This window comes from Lacerta agilis, chromosome 1 (assembly GCF_009819535.1).
Source record: "Lacerta agilis isolate rLacAgi1 chromosome 1, rLacAgi1.pri, whole genome shotgun sequence".
NCBI classification, from domain to species: domain Eukaryota; kingdom Metazoa; phylum Chordata; class Lepidosauria; order Squamata; family Lacertidae; genus Lacerta; species Lacerta agilis.
In genome coordinates this window covers 74,575,347-74,593,219 of record NC_046312.1, presented here as the reverse complement: position 1 = coordinate 74,593,219, position 17,873 = coordinate 74,575,347, and the positions used below count along the sequence as shown (strand labels likewise).

The window sequence follows — 17,873 nt, the reverse complement described above, 5'->3', positions numbered from 1 at the left end:
CCCATATTGGCCAGCTAGATGCCTGTGAGAAGCCCACAAGCAGGATATGAACTCGTTAGCCCATGAGCTCATTTTCCCCAGTAACTGGTAGTACATCCTGTCTGACTGGACCCTGCTACCATACAGTTTCATTATATGACCCCTGGTATTATAAGTGAGTGAGGAAAAACCCATCCACTCTCTGCTTACCATACCTAATTTTATACACCTCTCTCTTGAAACCTCACCCTGCACTTGCCTTTCAATCCCCTAAACTAAAAAAGCCCTAAATGTTGTCACCCATACACAGTATTCCAAGTGTGGTTGCTCTGTAGATTTTTATAAAGGCATTACAATAGTGGCTGTTTTATTTTTGTGTCCTTTCCTAACAATCCTAACATGGAATTCACCTTTTCCACAGCTGCTGCACAAACCTCCATTGAGCTGTCTCCCATAACCTCAAGCCACATTGATTCTTCTTCGGATAGACCTGTTCTCCTATAGGCTTCATAATTTCCAATATTCTGTAGCTATATTTGTTGGAAATGAGCCATTTCCTCTTCGTGATACTATGTGGACCAAGTGGTTTCTGTGGGGGAAGAGGTGGGAAGCTTGTCTTCAGAATCACCTCACTTGGAGTGAAATAAAAAGGGCTATTTCTTACTCCTCTTAGTCCCACAAATCCTCCTCTCAGTACTATGCATTGGCTACTTTCATTCTCCAAGATCAAGGGTCCATTTAGACCACAACTCTTCCCACCAGTAGACAGTCAGATGCCACTGGAAAGCTAACAAGCAGGGCATGGTAGACAGAACCATCGTCTGTCATTTTACCTAAGTGTCTGGTAAGCAAAAATATACTGCATATCAAGTTAGAGGATCCATTCTTAGCTGTCCAAGCTAAGCGCCTTTGATACATTTGTCCTCCATACGCTTGTTTAATCCTTTCCTAAAGCCCATCTAAGCTAGTGACCATCATCACATCTTACAGCAATGAATTCCGTAAGTTCATTATGCATTATGTAATGGAATGCTTCCTTTTGGTGTCATGAACCTGTTGGCAATCCATTTTTTTAGATGACCGCAAGCCCTAATGTTTAGAGACAAAGGGCTTATCCACACTTCCTTCTGTTCCACTGCTCCCCCCATACCCCTGGGGAAAACCACTCATTAGTGCTCAATCAGAGCAAAAGGCAATGTGGGTTTTCTTTGGTTTGGCACTTGCTCTGATTTAGCACTAAAGAGCGGATTTTCACTGGGAAAGGTGTGGGTCAAGTGGAAAATAACTTGTACTTTCTAGGCACAGGACAGGCAAATGTGGACAAGCCCAGAGAGAGAATAGTTCCTCTTTGTTTTGTGTACGGTCTTGTGCTCTCACACTCCCTGGAAAGACTTCTTTTGTGTTTCTTGGCCCCTTCATTTGTATTGATACCTTGGGGTGGGAGTAGAGGAGATGTATTGTGGCTCAGTGGCAGAGTACATGCTTTGCAAGCATAATGAAGTTGTGAAACTGAAGGTCACATGCAAATATTCAAAATTCAGGATCACCAACCTTTTGGGACCTTGTGGGGCACACTTGCAAACCAGACGTACTACTGTGGGCACCACAAATGTACCACAGCCAAATGCACAAATGAGCAAATAGCAATGAAAGCTGGTGTGAGAGTGTGAGCCGAGTGCCTATCTTGAACAAGTGAGGCCAGATTTCAGCTCCCCATACAACCTACTAAGTTGTCTGGTTGACCTTCAGCTAGTCACTATGCTACAGGTTAATGAAGCTCAAAGACAAATTGTGAAGACAAAATTATTATCACTTTAAAATGATGCCTAAGGCACCTCTTGCATTGCTAGGCACCGTTCCAAGGGTTATAAAAAGAAAAGTCTCTCGCTACAGACTCACATTAAAGACTGGACACCTCAGAGGAGGAAAAGCAAAGGGTGAACGATGAGCTCAATTCAAAATGTGAGGATGAAGGGATGGGTTTTTAATAAAGGTTTAAAATTAGAAGCTGAGGGAGCCATGCAATGTTCAAGAGGTACAGCATTCCAACAGAAGGGAGCAGCAACGAAAACATGGCACACTTGTAATGCCAAAGTCACGGTACATTTTCCAAAAATGGGGAAAACCTTGAAGGAAAGGCAGTATACAAATGTGAAAATACATGAATGTGAGCTGTGCAATAATAAAATACAGCCTGTGGGCTTGTGACCTTATAAATATTGTTGGACTCTTATTTCCCATCAGTCCCAGCCAACATAGCCAGTAATCAGGGATGATGGCAGTTGTACTCCCAACATATGGAGACCCACAGGCTCCCCATCCCTGACTTAGAGATATTGGTAGTAATTTTGAATTATCCTGCTGTTCATTATGCCTGTGTGTTAGCTTTATCATCCAAACTCTTAACTTTCCAACTCTGCGGCTTTGAGGAAATAGCGACTGGTCTTTAAGATTTCAAGCTCACCCTGGCTGTAATGCTATGAAGGTAGGGGCTAGGTAATGTGAATTGGGTCTGATAGTTAAATGGCATGTTTGGAAGGAAATCCAAAAGAGTTGACGTGAGGAATTATGTGGCAAAAGGGATTGAGAGAAAGAAGAGTGGTGTTGGGCGGGGGGGGTTGGGAGGCAGCCATTAAAATGCCAATCTCTTCTCAGCCACTTGAAATTGCAGCTTAAATTTAGTATCATTTCAAAGCTCAGAATAATCTTTTATATGACTTGGAGCAGAAGCTACGTTTTCTCTGTGGTTTTAGAGAATATTGCCATTTAAAGAGATGTCAGCATTTTCAAGGAACTGGAAATTGAGTTGCTCAGAAAGTATAGCGCCCAAGATGGCAAAGGCTGTGTGGAGTAGGGATGCGGAATGGGAGGAAAGCGTTTTCTTCAAAGCCCTCTCCCCAGTCATGACATCGGGTAACACTTTAAAGTGACTTGACGAGTGACACAGGTTTTTTTTTTTTTTGCAATAAACTTCATATCTGAAATACAGCAAACTTATTCTGCCAATCCTCCTCTTCCCCTCTCTTGCAAACGTTCTTTTTTTGTGTGAATGTGAAGAAAAACATATTGCGCATTATCAGCCAATTTCACACCCTAGCTAATTTGAACTACTTGAATCTAAGCTTCTTCTTAAAAAAAAACACGCACACAAATTGAGGGCACTTAGTTTGATTCAGTGGGGTTAAAGTTGGTTAAATCCTAGTCCTATTTTAAACCAAACGGAAATTAAGGCTAAAGGGGTCCACAATGCAGCTAGCACTTTTGCCCAAATCCTTAATTAGATTGATGTTTTGCCGTGTCTCACAATTATGTGATTTCCCCCTGCCTTAATTCCCGAAATCTTCAGTTTTTAAAAGTTCAAAGCAGTTGCTGGGCTCCCCACTCCCACTTTTTTTAAAAGTTCAAAATGTTGCTGGGCTCCCCACTCCCAGTTTTTAAAAGTTCAAAGCAGTTGCTGGGCTCCCCACTCCCAGTTTTTAAAAGTTCAAAATGTTGCTGGGCTCCCCACTCCCTTCAACCCCAGCCAGCATGGTCAGAAGCATGACTCCTGAGCCTTGTATCTACAACTCAGCCTTTACTATTATTTGCTTAAATAAATATAGTTTCCTTACTTCCAAGGAAAGGTTATCTGCCTGCATGTTTCGGGGTGGGAGCTAGGATATTCTATTGCCTGCATGTTTCGGGGTGGGAGCTAGGATATTCTATTGAATATCCAAAATGGTGTGTCCCAGGAGCAGTCTGGCAAAAATGTCTATTTGTTACTTAAGGACTGCAGTGTCACGATTTTCATTCCTGAATAAGCCATGACTGCAAAGTTTTACATCATGAAGCTTATCAACAGAGCTGTACCATTTAGTCAGCGAATCATTTACATCAGTATATTTACTGATGAACTATTGTAGTCACCTGAATTAATTAAGGAACCCCTTGAGTTTGTAGAAAATTTTCATTATTTCTAATATAAAGGTAAATGTAAAGGTACCCCTGACCATTAGGTCCAGTCGCGGACGACTCTGGGGTTGCAGCACTCATCTCGCTTTACTGGCTGAGGGAGCCGGCGTACAGCTTCCGGGTCATGTGGCCAGCATGACTAAGCCTTCTGATCAGCAAGCCCTAGGTTCTAATGTAAGTGCTTAAAAAAGGAATTTGGAATAACCCAGAGTTTCCCAAGCTTAGGTCTCCAGCTGTTTTTGAAATACAATTCACTTCTTCCCTGACCACTGTTCCTGCTAGGATGATGGGAGTTGTAGTCCAACAGCAGATGCAGACCCAAGTTTTAGAAAGCCTGCTGTAACCCTTCAGGTAATGATGGGCTACAACTGCTGTCTTCCCTGACCATTGATCATATGGGCTGAAAGGAGAGGGGAGTCCATCTGGAGGGCCTTGGGTTTCCTATCCCTGATTTAAAACAAGAACCACAGGTGTCAGCCGCCATCTTAGAAGTGGCATTCTGCTTCTGTCTCACACAGAAACCTTCCAGGCAAATCCAAGGGAGTTGCTGTTACAGACATAAAGGTAATCTCCTGTGTTTTTCTAACTACAGTTCCATTCACATGCAGATTCAACGGATGGATTTATAACTCATACAAGTAATGGATTTAAGTTTCTGAAATCTGTTCACATACTCAGCTGTGCATCATCAGATGTTTACAAATCTGGCCAAGGACTTTTGTGTGTGTGTTTTTTGAACCCCTGGGAAAATTGAATTGTTGCCCTTTTCCCGTCCCTTCTTCCACATCAAACTTGGTGTCCTGCTGTCTCCTAAGCAGCACAGCAGCAGCAAACTGAAGGAGGAAGTGTTGACCAATACCATTTTCTCATTTTTTTATTTTTGAAAAAGTGCCTGTCACTTCTTTACTTCCCTTACAACTATATCTATGCTCTTGGCAGCTGGTGGAGATCAGAAGGCCCTGGAATGCAGGGGATACCACTCAGCTGATGAGCTGCCGAGCTGCCTCCAAAAATGCAGGCAGGCGTTTGCATAGCTGAAGCAGCTGCCCCAGGATCTTGCCACCCCCAGGCGGTTGCCTGCTTTGCCTCCAGTGGCTGTGCCGGCCCTGAAGTGATGCATATGCAAGAGTGAATCAGCTCCTTGATCTTTTTTCATACCAAAGGTTAGCTTGGGCAATTTTCTAGTTCGTGTATCATATACTTCTAGCTTTTAAAATGCCCTTCTCACACCACTGAGGGCTGGTTTAATCCCTGGAAATTCTTGGAATGCCAGGCATAAGTCTGAGGAATGCTTCCTGGGGATCTCTGCAGTGAGACAATATGACTGCAATTAAAAAGAAAAATCAATTCGCTGTGTGGGAACTGACTCTGAGGTATTAAATGTACTGAAAATGCCTGTTTTCTGCTATGTAGACTAGCAGGTTCCTTAGAAGCTTGCCACTCCGATGTTTTTCAGCAGTGCATGACAGAGTTTCAATCTTCGCCTTGGAATGCCAAGAAACATAGAAGAGCAGAGACAAGTCTGGAGCTTTTCTTTTCTTAATTGTTGTCAGTCCCATCTTACTCTCTTGCTTTGCCCAAAACATTGATGTTGGTAGCAAACAGGCTACTGCTCAGATGCTCACCTTGTAGGGTGAGGTGATTTCATTTGGAGTCCCCTGTGAAATCCTGCTTAGCGGCAGATTGGTCTCTTGGCAGGAGAAGCTCAAGCACAGATTACTCTGTCCTTGTTTTTGTTCTGACTTGCCAAGGCTCTCTCTGAAAGACGGAATGACATTGCACGATGCAAATAACCCATCTTTACCTAATAATGATTCAGACTGTCATTGTGTGGGAAATATTCCAAGAGAATTCAGAACTCTGTGGCATCACTCCTCCTCCCTCGTTTTGCATAATATATGTATTGACAAAGTGGTACTTTATCCATTCCCATCTGGGTTCCTGGTGTTCTTGGATATGGCAATCCCTCCTTACAGCCTGCCATGCCCCGAGTACCAAGAGAGAGAATATTAGCCACTCTGGGGTGTGAAACATAAATCTGGGGTGTGTGTGTCTAAGGATAGAATTTAGTCTGGTGAGCTACTGCGGACAGTGTGTGCTAGTGCTTCAGAGCTCTCCTCAGGTGCAAAAAGGGACAGGGGTGTGCAACATTGGCTACTGTGACTGGTGGGTACTATGAAGCCTCCAGATGTGCCAGGTCTTGCATAAGTGCTACAAGGCCTGCTTTTGTCTGTTCAAGGCAGCAGTATCTCCTACTCACTCAAGCCTTCAAGCCAGTTCTGGTCACCTCTTAGGCCTCATTTCCCTTGGGTTCTAATGGGCTGCTGTTGCCTTTTGCTCACCTGTCCAGGTCAACCCCTTGGCCCTAGTCCTAACGGACATCTTGTCTGCCTCTTGTCTGATACTCAACCTTTCCTTGCACCAATAATAGCCACTCAAATAATTCCATCAGTTTAGGCTGGCTCAGCAGCTGTGGCCTTTCTTGGGCCACAGTTAAGTGATGCTATGGCAATATGCTGTATGTGAGGCTGCCTTCAAAGATTGTCCAGAAACTGTATTTAGTTCAAAATGCAGCCTCCACACTGTTGACTGGGACCATGTTTTGCTGATATTGAAAGAATTTCACTGGCTTCTGGATTGTTTTCAAGCACTGCTCAAAGTGCTTGTGTGATTACCCCAGATGCCTGATGGGATATCTTGGGTGGGGTGGTCCAACACATGGCCCAAGGGCTGCATATGGACTATGAGGCCTTTTTTGGTGACCCTCTGTAACATTTGATGCCCCCACCACCACAGCCCTTGTGCTGCCTTCCCAAAGCTGGGTTAAGGTAGGTACTGAGCTTTGTGAAGGAGGTGTGAGGGCTCTGACAGGGTCCTAGAGCCCTCAATTCTCCTTCCCAAAGTCTAGTTAGCACTTTCCCAGCTTTGGGAAGAAGGTAGGAAGGCTCTAGGACCTGCCAGAGCCTTGTGTCTCCTTCCCAAAGCCAGTGTCTCACTTTGGGAAGACAGCATGAGGGCTTGAACAGGGGGTGTCAATTTTTGGGCTTGCTCCTCCCTCCTGCACAACAAGGCAACATGTGGCCCACGGGTTCTGTGTTGAAGTACTCCTGCAGCCTACTTGGTATGAAAAGTTGGACTGCCCTGTTCTTGGAGGTGGCTCAATACCACAGTAATAGCAGCTCAGCTGCAATGTATACTGCAGATCAGGAAAGGTACCACCAGTGCCCAAAGGATGCCAGCATGTTTTAATAAATCAAGAAAACTACTAGGCATGCGAAGGCTTCCCTCAGATAGTGATTTGGGGCGTCAGTTCCCAGCACCCTTAACAAGCTACGCATTCCAGGATACTTGGGGGAAAGTCATGCATTTTAAATGTGCTTTAGAGGCATGGCCTAGGATTGAACTAGTGGAGGAGAAGGCTTCCTGTCACCACCTCCAGTTCTTGCATGTTTGCATTCAGGAAGGCATGCGAGTGAATTTTGTCCAACTGCAGCAGCACTGTCCTTTCAGGGATTTGCAGACAACTAAGAACCCAAAAACAGAAAACAAAAACTCCACCCTAGAACTGCCTCTCCATTTTGCAATTCCATGTTTGTATTGTGTACAACTTGCATTTTGAAAAATATATATCTGTGCATGCATGTTATTAACGAATGTGTCAGTTAGGCTGTAGTGCTGGCAGACGTAAGCGGAGGGCTCTCATTGCCAGCCACTGATAGGAACAGATGCAGTGGCAGCAAGTAAAGAAACCAAGCAGTAGGAGAACTGCTCAGAAACAGGGGGCCTCTCTTGTAGAACTTGCACATGCTGACATATCCAAGCTGTCTTTGAGATTCAGATCAACAACATATCCGGCAATCCTTCTGGAAGTCGTTTCTCAACATACTGAACAAACACATGCTAATGCCTGTTTACCCACCGTAAAGAAGTGAGCAGTTTATTGCTCTTGCCAAAAGGGAGTTTTCCCCATCTTCCACGTAGGAATAATGAAAAGGAGGCCATGATCAACACAAGGTGCTGCTAGTGTGGGCTGGCTGACATGCCAATTCTGAGTCTCCCAAGTGTTTTCTTTCTTACAGCTGTCAGCACATTGCTACGGGGTTTTTTTTTTGAGGCCTTTCATCTTGGCTCCCAATACATTGGGTCAAGCGATCACTTCACAAGGTGTATGACACTGGGATCAACACTAAAAGTGCTGAAAATGAAATACGGAGCCTATGGCAGCACTGAAGCCAGGGTGTTAGCACAAAACATTTTGCCACTGTGTCAGCTGGTATCTTACTTTCTACTCTTATATTGTTCAGATTGCCTTCACTCAAGTCATGTACTGCACTGGGTCAGAGATGAACAGTTTTTGAAAGATTGCAGGGCTTATTCCTCTGATAATACCTCTGTTTTTAAATCTGTATTCAGGTTGCATTTGATGCTATCAACTCCTTTGATTTCTGTGTGCTTCTGAAAAAGTCAAACTCTTGGTACCACTTGAAATGGAAAGCTGAAGGATGGAGGCACCCTCTATGAGTGGCTTCATCTCGGATCCTTGCACACAGATTTCATTCTCCCTCTCTTACTTCGCACGAGTGGAAGGAAAGCTTCTGGACAGCTAGGTACAAGTGTAAGTGAGATCAAGAAAACTAGGCTAAGAAGGTGAAACCCATGTTCTACCTCATGATCATGTGCCTTGAAACTCATGCTTCCATTTCTTCTCTCCAGAGTGACTTTGAGAGGGGACAGTTTGTAGGGCAGAAGCAGTTGGTGGGTGGAGGAGGGGTGTTTAGGAGGGAGGGAGCCATAAGGTCAGAGACAGCACACTTGCTTTGCATGCAAAAGGCCCTTGGTTTGATCCCTGGCATCTCTGATTAAAAGGATCTACATTGGTACCTTGGTACTTAAATGGTTTGGCTCGTGAACAAATCGTCTCCCGAATGTCACAAACCTGAAGTAAGTGTTCCGGTTTGCGAAAGTTTTTTGGAAGCCAAACGTCCAACGCTGCTTCCGCTTGAGTGCAGGAAGCACCTGCAGCCAATCGGATGCAGCACCTTGGTTTTTGAACAGTTTCGGGAGTTGAACAGATTCCTGGAACAGATTAAGTTTGAGAACCAAGGTACCACTGTAGTTGCAAATGATAGACCTCTGCCAGAGATTCTGGAGGGTTGCTATTAGGACTCATCTATACTTTTTTGGGACCCAGGTGGTGCTGTGGGTTAAACCACAGAGCCTAGGGCAAATAAAGACCTTTATTTGCAAACAAAAAGCATTCCCAGCACCACTCTTTCATTGATATTTCAATAATGCAATGGGGGCAGATAAGAATTTCAGTAAGATCAAAAGTTGAAAAAGAACTGGCATAAATCATTTGTTGTGGTTGGTTTCTAAACAGAATATGTGTAGCAATGTTCCGACAAGTACCTTGTGTGTTTGAGATGAAAGGATTTGTTGCTTAGGCATTTATAACTAGCATAAAGGTAAAGTGACCCCTGACTGTTAGGTCCAGTCGTGGACGACTCTGGGGTTGCGGCGCTCATCTCGCTTTACTGGCTGAGGGAGCCGGCGTACAGCTTCTGGATCATGTGGCCAGCATGACTGAGCTGCTTCTGGCTAACCAGAGCAGTGCACGGAAACGCCATTTACCTTTCCACCAGAGTGGTACCTATTTATCTACTTGCACTTTGATGTGCTTTCAAACTGCTAGGTTGGCAGGAGCAGGGACCGAGCAACGGGAGCTCACCCCGTCGCGGGGATTCAAACCACCGACCTTCTGATCGGCAAGCCCTAGGCTCTGTGGTTTAGACCACAGCGCCACCCGCTTCCCACTATAACTATAACAAGCATAGGCTCTCTCTGGTATTTCAGATTAATATTCTTAATAATTGTAATCTCCCCTCGTGCCCAATCTGAAGTGTGGTTTGCAGAAAGTTTGACAGTTGGATGGATTTCTTAGAAGAGGAAGCTCTCTTGCTTCACCAAAATCCATTTTGTAAAAGGCAAATGGTTCATAAGTGCCCCACGATGCATAGATTCTTACATGTGAAGGCGCCAATTTTCCTCTCTTATTTTCTTGTCAGAAAGCAAATGCCTTCCTAGCAGGATGTTAATGGCTGCTGATTATAGGTCCTAACTGATGGAATGGTGAAGGTCAAGTTAATTTCCCCCAACAGACAAGGTATGGCATGGGTTTCCAGGGCAACCAGTGCTATCCCACCATGCTGTCCAGAACACACGTTGAAATATAAATAAATTGAAATATAAAAAAAAACCCCCCCAAAAAATGTCAAAGCCTGTGTAGTATCAAAAGGCATGTGTGCATATGGGGATAAACTGATTCAGGGATTCTCAAACATTGCCATAAAGAGTCTGAGAAATGTTTTCAGGCCTTCCCAAGGCAATGCTGACAAAGTGCGAAGTTGGCTGTCAGGTGAAGAAGGGGGAGGAGACATTTCCCCTTGCGTCAAACTGTGACAAGTGGACCTGACTTATATGAAAGATCCAGGGAAGTTCTTAAAACCGGCAAAAAAAAAAAAAAGTTTTCTCCATCACCCTATCCCTAAAACATCATGAGAGAAATGGCGCTGAGTGAAGGAGCAGAGCGGGAACAAGCTGTTCCTCCCTCTCTCCCCGCTTGCATTCTTGTGCCAGGTTGCTCCATGTACAATTTGCCTAGTAGAATTCCCTCCAGAAAGGTGTCTTATGGTTCCTGCCCTGGCAGATGAAATGTCCGAATGTTATGCTGCATCTTGCATTCACAGAAGCCTGCATGGTGGTAACAGCTGCTGAACATTTTAACTAGGGGTGAGCAGAGTAGTGTATTTCTAGGCCATGTCATTTTTTCACATCGGTCCTTATGTACATCCTAACCTATCTCTGCACCAGTCCGTGAAGAATAAAGGATAACTGCATTCTGATCCAAGGATTAGTCCAGGAAGTGTGGGTTGAGTCAGTCTGATTAAAAATGCAGACCACATTAAATCCTTGCGGAGCCCAAAATGCAGTTGCTGTATAATTTGCTTTTAACTTGAGCAAGGTATCTGATTAAAGGTGTGCGAATTCTGCACTAGAAAATTCAGGTCTTGCCATTTACTTCCACTTCATTTTCCATTTGTCTTGGCTCCCCGATGGAAACCTACTTTCCTCTGCCGAAATATAGGCCAGCTTTTAAGCTTCCAAACGTCATCGACACTTCTGAAGATTTTGCCTTTTGGTGCCCTGTGTGTGCAGCTAGATTGGTATGGGTCCAGGGCAGCAGGTAACATTAAAAGAAAGCAGCTGTCTCCAGCATTGACTTGACAGGAAGAATACCATAGTTTTTATAGTGGTTGTGAAAAATTTCCATACCTGCATCAGGATGCTAGAAACTTCTGCCTTTTTTGCGTTAAACTTCTTTTTTTCCTAAAAAAAGTTATGAGGTAAACTAAGAGCTGCAGTGGATTTTTTAGACCTACTTAATTCTGTTGCAATACTTTTAAAAGAATGTACTCAGGAGAGCCATAATTCCACTTACCCTTGGCATAGGTGATGGAGGGAATGGGTTAATGGGGCAGAGGGGAACAGTTATGTGTAATGTGATAAGCATGCTTGTTTTGTGTCTACCTAGCACACAGGAGCATCCCTTATGCCAAGGTGTCTCTCGAGAGTGTTTGTACTGTGTGCCCCGGTGCCAGTAATTGCTACAGTGCTCTTTTCCTAATAGCTCAGGATTGATTTTTATTGCATTGCCCCTTTAGGAATACTGGATTCCTTTCCCCAAAAGTGCATCTTTATATTAGGGATTTTATTGAAAATGATCTCATCTTGCCGATTCTCTGGCTTGTTGCAGGAAGAAGAGATTGTTTTGCTTAGTCCCACACTTTGGTATTCATTCACAAGCTTGGCACCAGTATCCATCTGTAGTAATTTCTATGATCCATTCATCAACCACATGCTTTGTGTTGCATTATTGATTTTTTTTTTTAAACTTGGTCTGCCACCATTCCTCAGTTTTTATCTCTTGAATGAGAAGAGCTCCAAAAATTGCAGGATACCTTTCTAGCAGGGGTAGATGAAGTAAGTGGCATAACTGGGCAGCCATCTCCCCAGCCACCACTGTATGAGTTGCAGTGGGGTAGTGGAGCAGGACCAGGGTAGGGAGCACAGCTCTAGTACTTTTTTGGCAGCAGGAACAATGATGTCATCTGCTGGAGCACCAGAAAAAAATCTCACAAACTCCTTGTGGAGGATCCTCCAATTAGGCATGCCTACATGGGCTTGAGCCACAGCTCTAGGGGCAGAGGTGATTTTATTTAAATATGTTTTTGAAATCAATCAGTTGATTAAAGTCTGCCCTTCACACAAAGGTCCCAGGGCAGAAATACAAAAAAATAAAAACTAACATTGATTTAATAATATCAACTACTGTACAACAATATACTACATACACCAAATACAAATAAAAAATAAAATAAAAAATCCACAGTAAAACTGCAGGTAACTGAAATTGCAAAAAGTAGAGTCAAACAGGCAGTCTGATCTCCCACTGCACTTCACCCAAAGGCCTGGGTGAAGAGTTGCAACTTCACCTGCTGAAGAAATTACAACAAAGGTGGTGATTAGAATCACCTGGGTGGGGGGAGGTCACTCCACAGGTGTAGAGATTCAAGAAAGGCTCAGCTGCAAAAGGAAGGCCTCATACTCCTTCTGGCCCAGGAGTCGTCAATAGCCTGCTATGGAAGCTTCTTCCATGAGAGGATGCAGTTATGTGGCTCACCACATAGGACAGTGTCCAACAGTTCCTGATGAATGTGGTTTTTAAAATAAAATCTAGGGAGCATGACCTGCAGAAAATGACCCTCGGTGTTCCTTTGATGACTATGCACCCTAACATTAGGTTTGTGCAGAAACTGTCAGTTTGCTGTTAGTATATTGATAGTTGTTGGCAAAAGACTCTTGGAATAGAGCTGGGATATGCTCTGGAGCCATACACACACAGTAGTTATTATGAAGTGATGGCTGCCAATCTCCTATTGCCTGTGGAGTAAAGTTAATAAAGGTGCAGGATGCTGGACTGGGTCTCTTTTACTGCCATCAAAGGATCAGCTGCGGTAAGTACTAAACAAGCAAATAATGTGAAAGTCAGTTGGGCAGCAATTTTAATTTAACTTTGCTTTGAGATAAAGTCATAAGATAGGCTTATGAGTGGGTTACCTTCTCAATTATTATGTCCTGTGTTTTTAATCCTAGCTCAGGCTACAAACTGTTGCTTTTATAGCAACTGGCAACCCCCCCAAAAGAAATAATTACAAGGAATATGCATTCATACTCAGATTAAGATTGAATAATCCCACATTAAAATGATATTATTATTATTTCCAGTTACTGGTAGGTAGCCGTGTTGGTCTGCCATAGTCAAAACAAAATAAAATAAAAATTTCCTTCCAGTAGCACTTTAGAGACCAACTAAGTTTGTTCTTGGTATGAGCTTTCGTGTGCATGCACACTTCTTCAGATACATGAACACGGAAGCTCATGCATGGACACTTCTTCAGATACATGCACATGAAAGCTCATACCAAGAACAAACTTAGTTGGTTTCTAAGGTGCTACTGGAAGGAATTTTTTTTTATTTTGTTGTTGTTGTTGTTGTTGTTGTTGTTGTTGTTGTTGTTATTATTAGTGCAACCTTCCCTTAATGTTGGGGCAGTATGTTTCTTTGTTGGTGCAGCTTTTGAGCTGTGTACTACTGGAACAAAGGCAAAAGGGGTCAATTGATGCTTGATAGAAGGTGATATTGCAGGGTAGGTTTGCTTGCTTGTTCAATGTGAATTCCTATACAAGATGACCCATAAGAAATATTCTAAGCTTTAAAAAGAAAGCTGTTGAAAGCAACCCACAACATGGTGACAGGTGTGTATGTAGGGCTGGAGGAAGCCTTCTATGGCATCTAATCAAGCTACAGATGGAGGTGGTCATGGCAGGCAGGAAATCCACGTTTTAGAGCATCCCAAACAGATTGCTGTCTAGCCTCTGCCTGCAGACCTCCACCAAGGGAGAGCACCTCCTCAGTTTCTGTTCTTACACAATAAATAGGGAGATAGTGAGATAATGTGCAAAATACTTTGGGTGCCCAGTATATTTAATGGGAAAAGCTCAGTTCCATTACTAAACTGCAAACAATGGACAACTAGAAGATCCAGTATTCACTAGTAGCCACTTGGAAAAGTTTGACAGCTCTCATTTGCTTCTAAGTCAGTGGGACATTTAATTTATTAGTAAATTCCTTTCCATTCCCATGACAGAAAAGGATCGTGTCAGAGATGGAATTCTTGTGAAAATATACTGTGTAAACTATGTAGGGTTTGGAACTGGGCAGCAAAATTCCTTGGGCAGAACAATTGACTGCACAATAATTCCCCTCCCTGAAATTTTGTGGGCCGTTCTGGTAGCTGCCATGTTTTGCACAACACATTATGATGGCACATCACAATAACACATCTATCTGTGGCAAATAACACAGAAATGATCTGATGTGAGGGATATGCTGTTCAAAATTGTGAATTTCCCTCTTATCACAAGGTGTCTTTAGAGTATGAGATTACAGTGGTAGCTCGGTTTAAGAACAGCCCTGTTTACGAACTATTTGGTATATGAACTCTGTAAAACTGGAGGTAGTGTTCTGGTTAGCGAACTTTACCTCAGTCTACGAACTGAAGCCAAATGGTGGAAGGGCACCGACGGTGGGAGTCCTCATTAGGGAAAGCGTGCTTCGGTTTAAGAACGGTTTTGGTTTAAGAATGGACTTGCAGGACGGATTAAGTTCATAAACCGAGGTACCACTGTATTCACTTCGCTCAGTTTATTATCTGTTGTCATTTCTATTTCTTACACAATCTCCTTCACCATGAAGTCCCTGGGCAAGTTACAAGATATAAAAGCACAGTTCAATTAAAACTGCAGTGAAACAACAAAGTATCACTGAGAAGTTTAGAGAGTTTTGTATTTTTGTAAGTGGAGTGTCTAGAAGTATTGGCAATGCTGCCGTGCCTCTTCCTCTGGGTATACTAAATATCCTTTGTGAGGTTTTTTTATGAAACTTGTGGCCACCTGTACACGCTAACTGGCTCCGTGTGGGCTATAGTTCATGCATTGCTTTCCTATATAAATAATATTTGTGGTCTTGTGTGATTTGTGCTGTCATATGTGATTTGTGTATATGGCTTGACATACCAGAGGGAGCAAAATGTTTCTGAAAGCCAGCTATTGATTTATAAATATCAGAAGCAGAAAGAGTGCCGAAGGATGCAATTTAGTGGCTTCTCTTTCGTGCATACTTGATATGCCATAACATCTAGTACCATAATCCGCTTTGCATCTGCGTTATAATTCACTGGACCCCTGTGGAGAATCACTGCTTTGGCTTGTTGAAACCTGGAAGCCTTGCTAGTGAATGCTGCACTGCTGTGTGGCCTCATTATCTTCAGTGGATTTTCTGGGCCCAGTACAAATGTATGAGGGTTAGGTCCTCTGTCAGGATGGAGGAGAAATCCACAGAACTTGGATTTAAGAGGGGACTCTCATGATTTGATCCAAGAGGATCATGATCCCAGACTGGATCATAAGTCCACCTGTGGATCCCCTTAAGCAGTCCAAGGCCTCTACCACTGCCTCTGTCCTTTCAACTATCCCCCCACCTTTATAAAAAGCTCTGGTCTGGGTCATCCAGAAGGTTTTGGGCTCCAGGCAGAATTCTGTCAGTTTCCATTGGGAAATCTGTCAGTTTTGGTTTTTTGCAGTTTCTCATCTTTCCGATCTTAAGTTCAGTTCTCCACATTAGTTTGTATATTTTCAAAAAATGAAACAAAAGCAGAAAAGTCCCACCTCCTGGTTGCCACCAGATATGTAGGCAGTGGAACAAGCAGGAGGACCTTATCTGCCCCTCTCAGTGAACATGCAGGCCTATGTGGGAGAGGGCCTAGGTAGCCAGGTCCAATGCTGGTCAGGGCTTCATACGTCAGGAACAACACATTGAATTGCTTGAATGTGCTTAAACTTACACACAACATAATAACTTCAATACAACAATAAATATACATAGCAGTTCATTACAAGAAACAGCCTAATAACAATTCATTTCAAAAATCCAAATAAACAATTATTTTCAGTAGTACAAATATTATACATTGACTATAAAATAAGCAATGTTCATAGTTTTAAACACATGTCAATAGATATTATTTATAAATTTTAATCCTGAGTCAGAAATTTTCCAGCGTAGTCAGATATTTAATAAATATAATCAGTAACCAATTCCTCAAAAGTAGCAAGTATGGTAAACAGAAGCCAGATTTCTCACAGATCCTTTCCCCCTACTATTCCTATTGCTACCCGGTATATACTTCTTCATCCCTCTCTTGGCACATCATAATTTGTTTTGGCCAGTGACTTTCTAGCACTCAAACCCTTCAACTCCTGTTTGCACCAGACCAGGACTGCTATTATCTTACATGGTGGGGTTTTTTTGTTTTTATTTACTCTTCACCACTTCTGTAGAGCTGTGGTCTAAACCACTGAGCCTCTTGGCAGTGGCAGAGCTTCATGCTCTGGCACCATGGGGCAGAGAGCAGGTGGGGGCAGGGCTGGTGCGCGTCTTGGGGGTGGGATGTGCCGCCTGCAGGGGCGTGGTGCCCAGCGCGGGCAGGGAGGGACAGCCCGGATTGCGCTGCTGGTGGCACTGCGCTCCCCCCGCACTACTCTTCCTCCGCCAGTCCCCCTTGGGCTTACTGAGCAAAAGGTTGGCAGTTCAAATCTGCATGGTGGGATAAGCTCCTGTTGCTCTGTTCCAGCCTCTGCCAACTTAGCAGTTCAAAAGCACACCAGTGCAAGTAGATAAATAGGTACTACTGCGGCGGAAAGGTAAACAACATTTCAATGTGCTCTGGCTTCCATCACAGTGTCCCGTTGCACCAGAAGCTGTTTAGTCATGCTGGGCACATGACTCGGAAAGCTGTCTGTGGACAAATGCTGGCTCCCTTGGATTGAAGTGAGATGAGTGCTGCACCCCATAGTCGCCTTTGACTGAACTTAACCGTCCAGGGGTCCTTTACCTTTTTATCTCTGCTAACAGCTGGATTTTTGAGGTGTGTGACAGAAAGGCAGGCCCCATCATTCTTCCATGAAGAGTGTATTATCTGATGGTCAATTGCACTGCCTTACTATATTGCAAATAAGTTCAAAGGGAAATTCTGAACATGGGGGAAAGGTAGCATGAGGAGTTTTCTAACAGAACAATCAATTTTCATGGGCACCAGTCATTTTGAAAGTTGGTGCAATAATGGATCCCTGAGTATTCTTGTAATTAGGCTTTTGTTCTTAAACCAGTAGGAGCACCCCATGGGTTTTAATTAGAGCTATTCAGTATTCATTCAAGGAGCAAGGCAAGGTGCTGTGATATATTTGACCACCGCTTCTAGTATCTGGATTAGATGAGCCTGAATTTAATTTCAGTTTTTTGTTTTTTTTAAAAGTCTCATGGCACTTTAAAGGGTATCAAATTTTATTACAACAAGAGCCAATTTCATGAGGTGCATGGCATGTGATCCTGGCAGAGTGAGTGAGGAAGTGGGATATGTGTAAAGGGGGAAACTACAAAGGTTGGAGGTAAGTGATAATGAACTGTAAAAAGTACAGACTGTGACTATTCAAGTAAATATATGAAAATAAATTCATATGGTTTCACTCTGTCCCAGGATCAAACTTGATCCCCATTTAATTTGCAATTAAAATTGCAAAGGAGGGCAAAGGAGGAATGCTTCTTGCCTCTCTCCTGTTCTCCCCTTTCCTAGAACCTCTGGATGTGGCTTTACATAATAATCCTAAAACACAACCGTTAAATGGCGAGGACCACGCTATTGGCATACATGCTGACAATAGTATGGCTTGCAATCGGTCCCATAAGTGCTTACAGAGCTTAAAGA

The 17,873-nt window shown here is 43.4% G+C and overlaps 1 protein-coding gene across 5 annotated transcripts in view; it reads left to right on the top strand.

The window, feature by feature from the left end:
- Nucleotides 1-17,873, top strand: part of TSPAN4 (tetraspanin 4) — a 504,940-nt gene that overhangs the window by 269,562 nt on the left and 217,505 nt on the right. Inside the window, exon 1 of one of the 5 annotated variants that reach the window (XM_033155481.1) lies at nucleotides 12,986-13,004. The exons of the other annotated variants lie outside the window; for them this stretch is intronic. The gene's annotated coding sequence lies outside the window, so the exon portion shown is untranslated. Of the gene's footprint in view, nucleotides 1-12,985; nucleotides 13,005-17,873 lie in introns of those variants that run through there. 5 annotated transcript variants of the gene reach the window in all.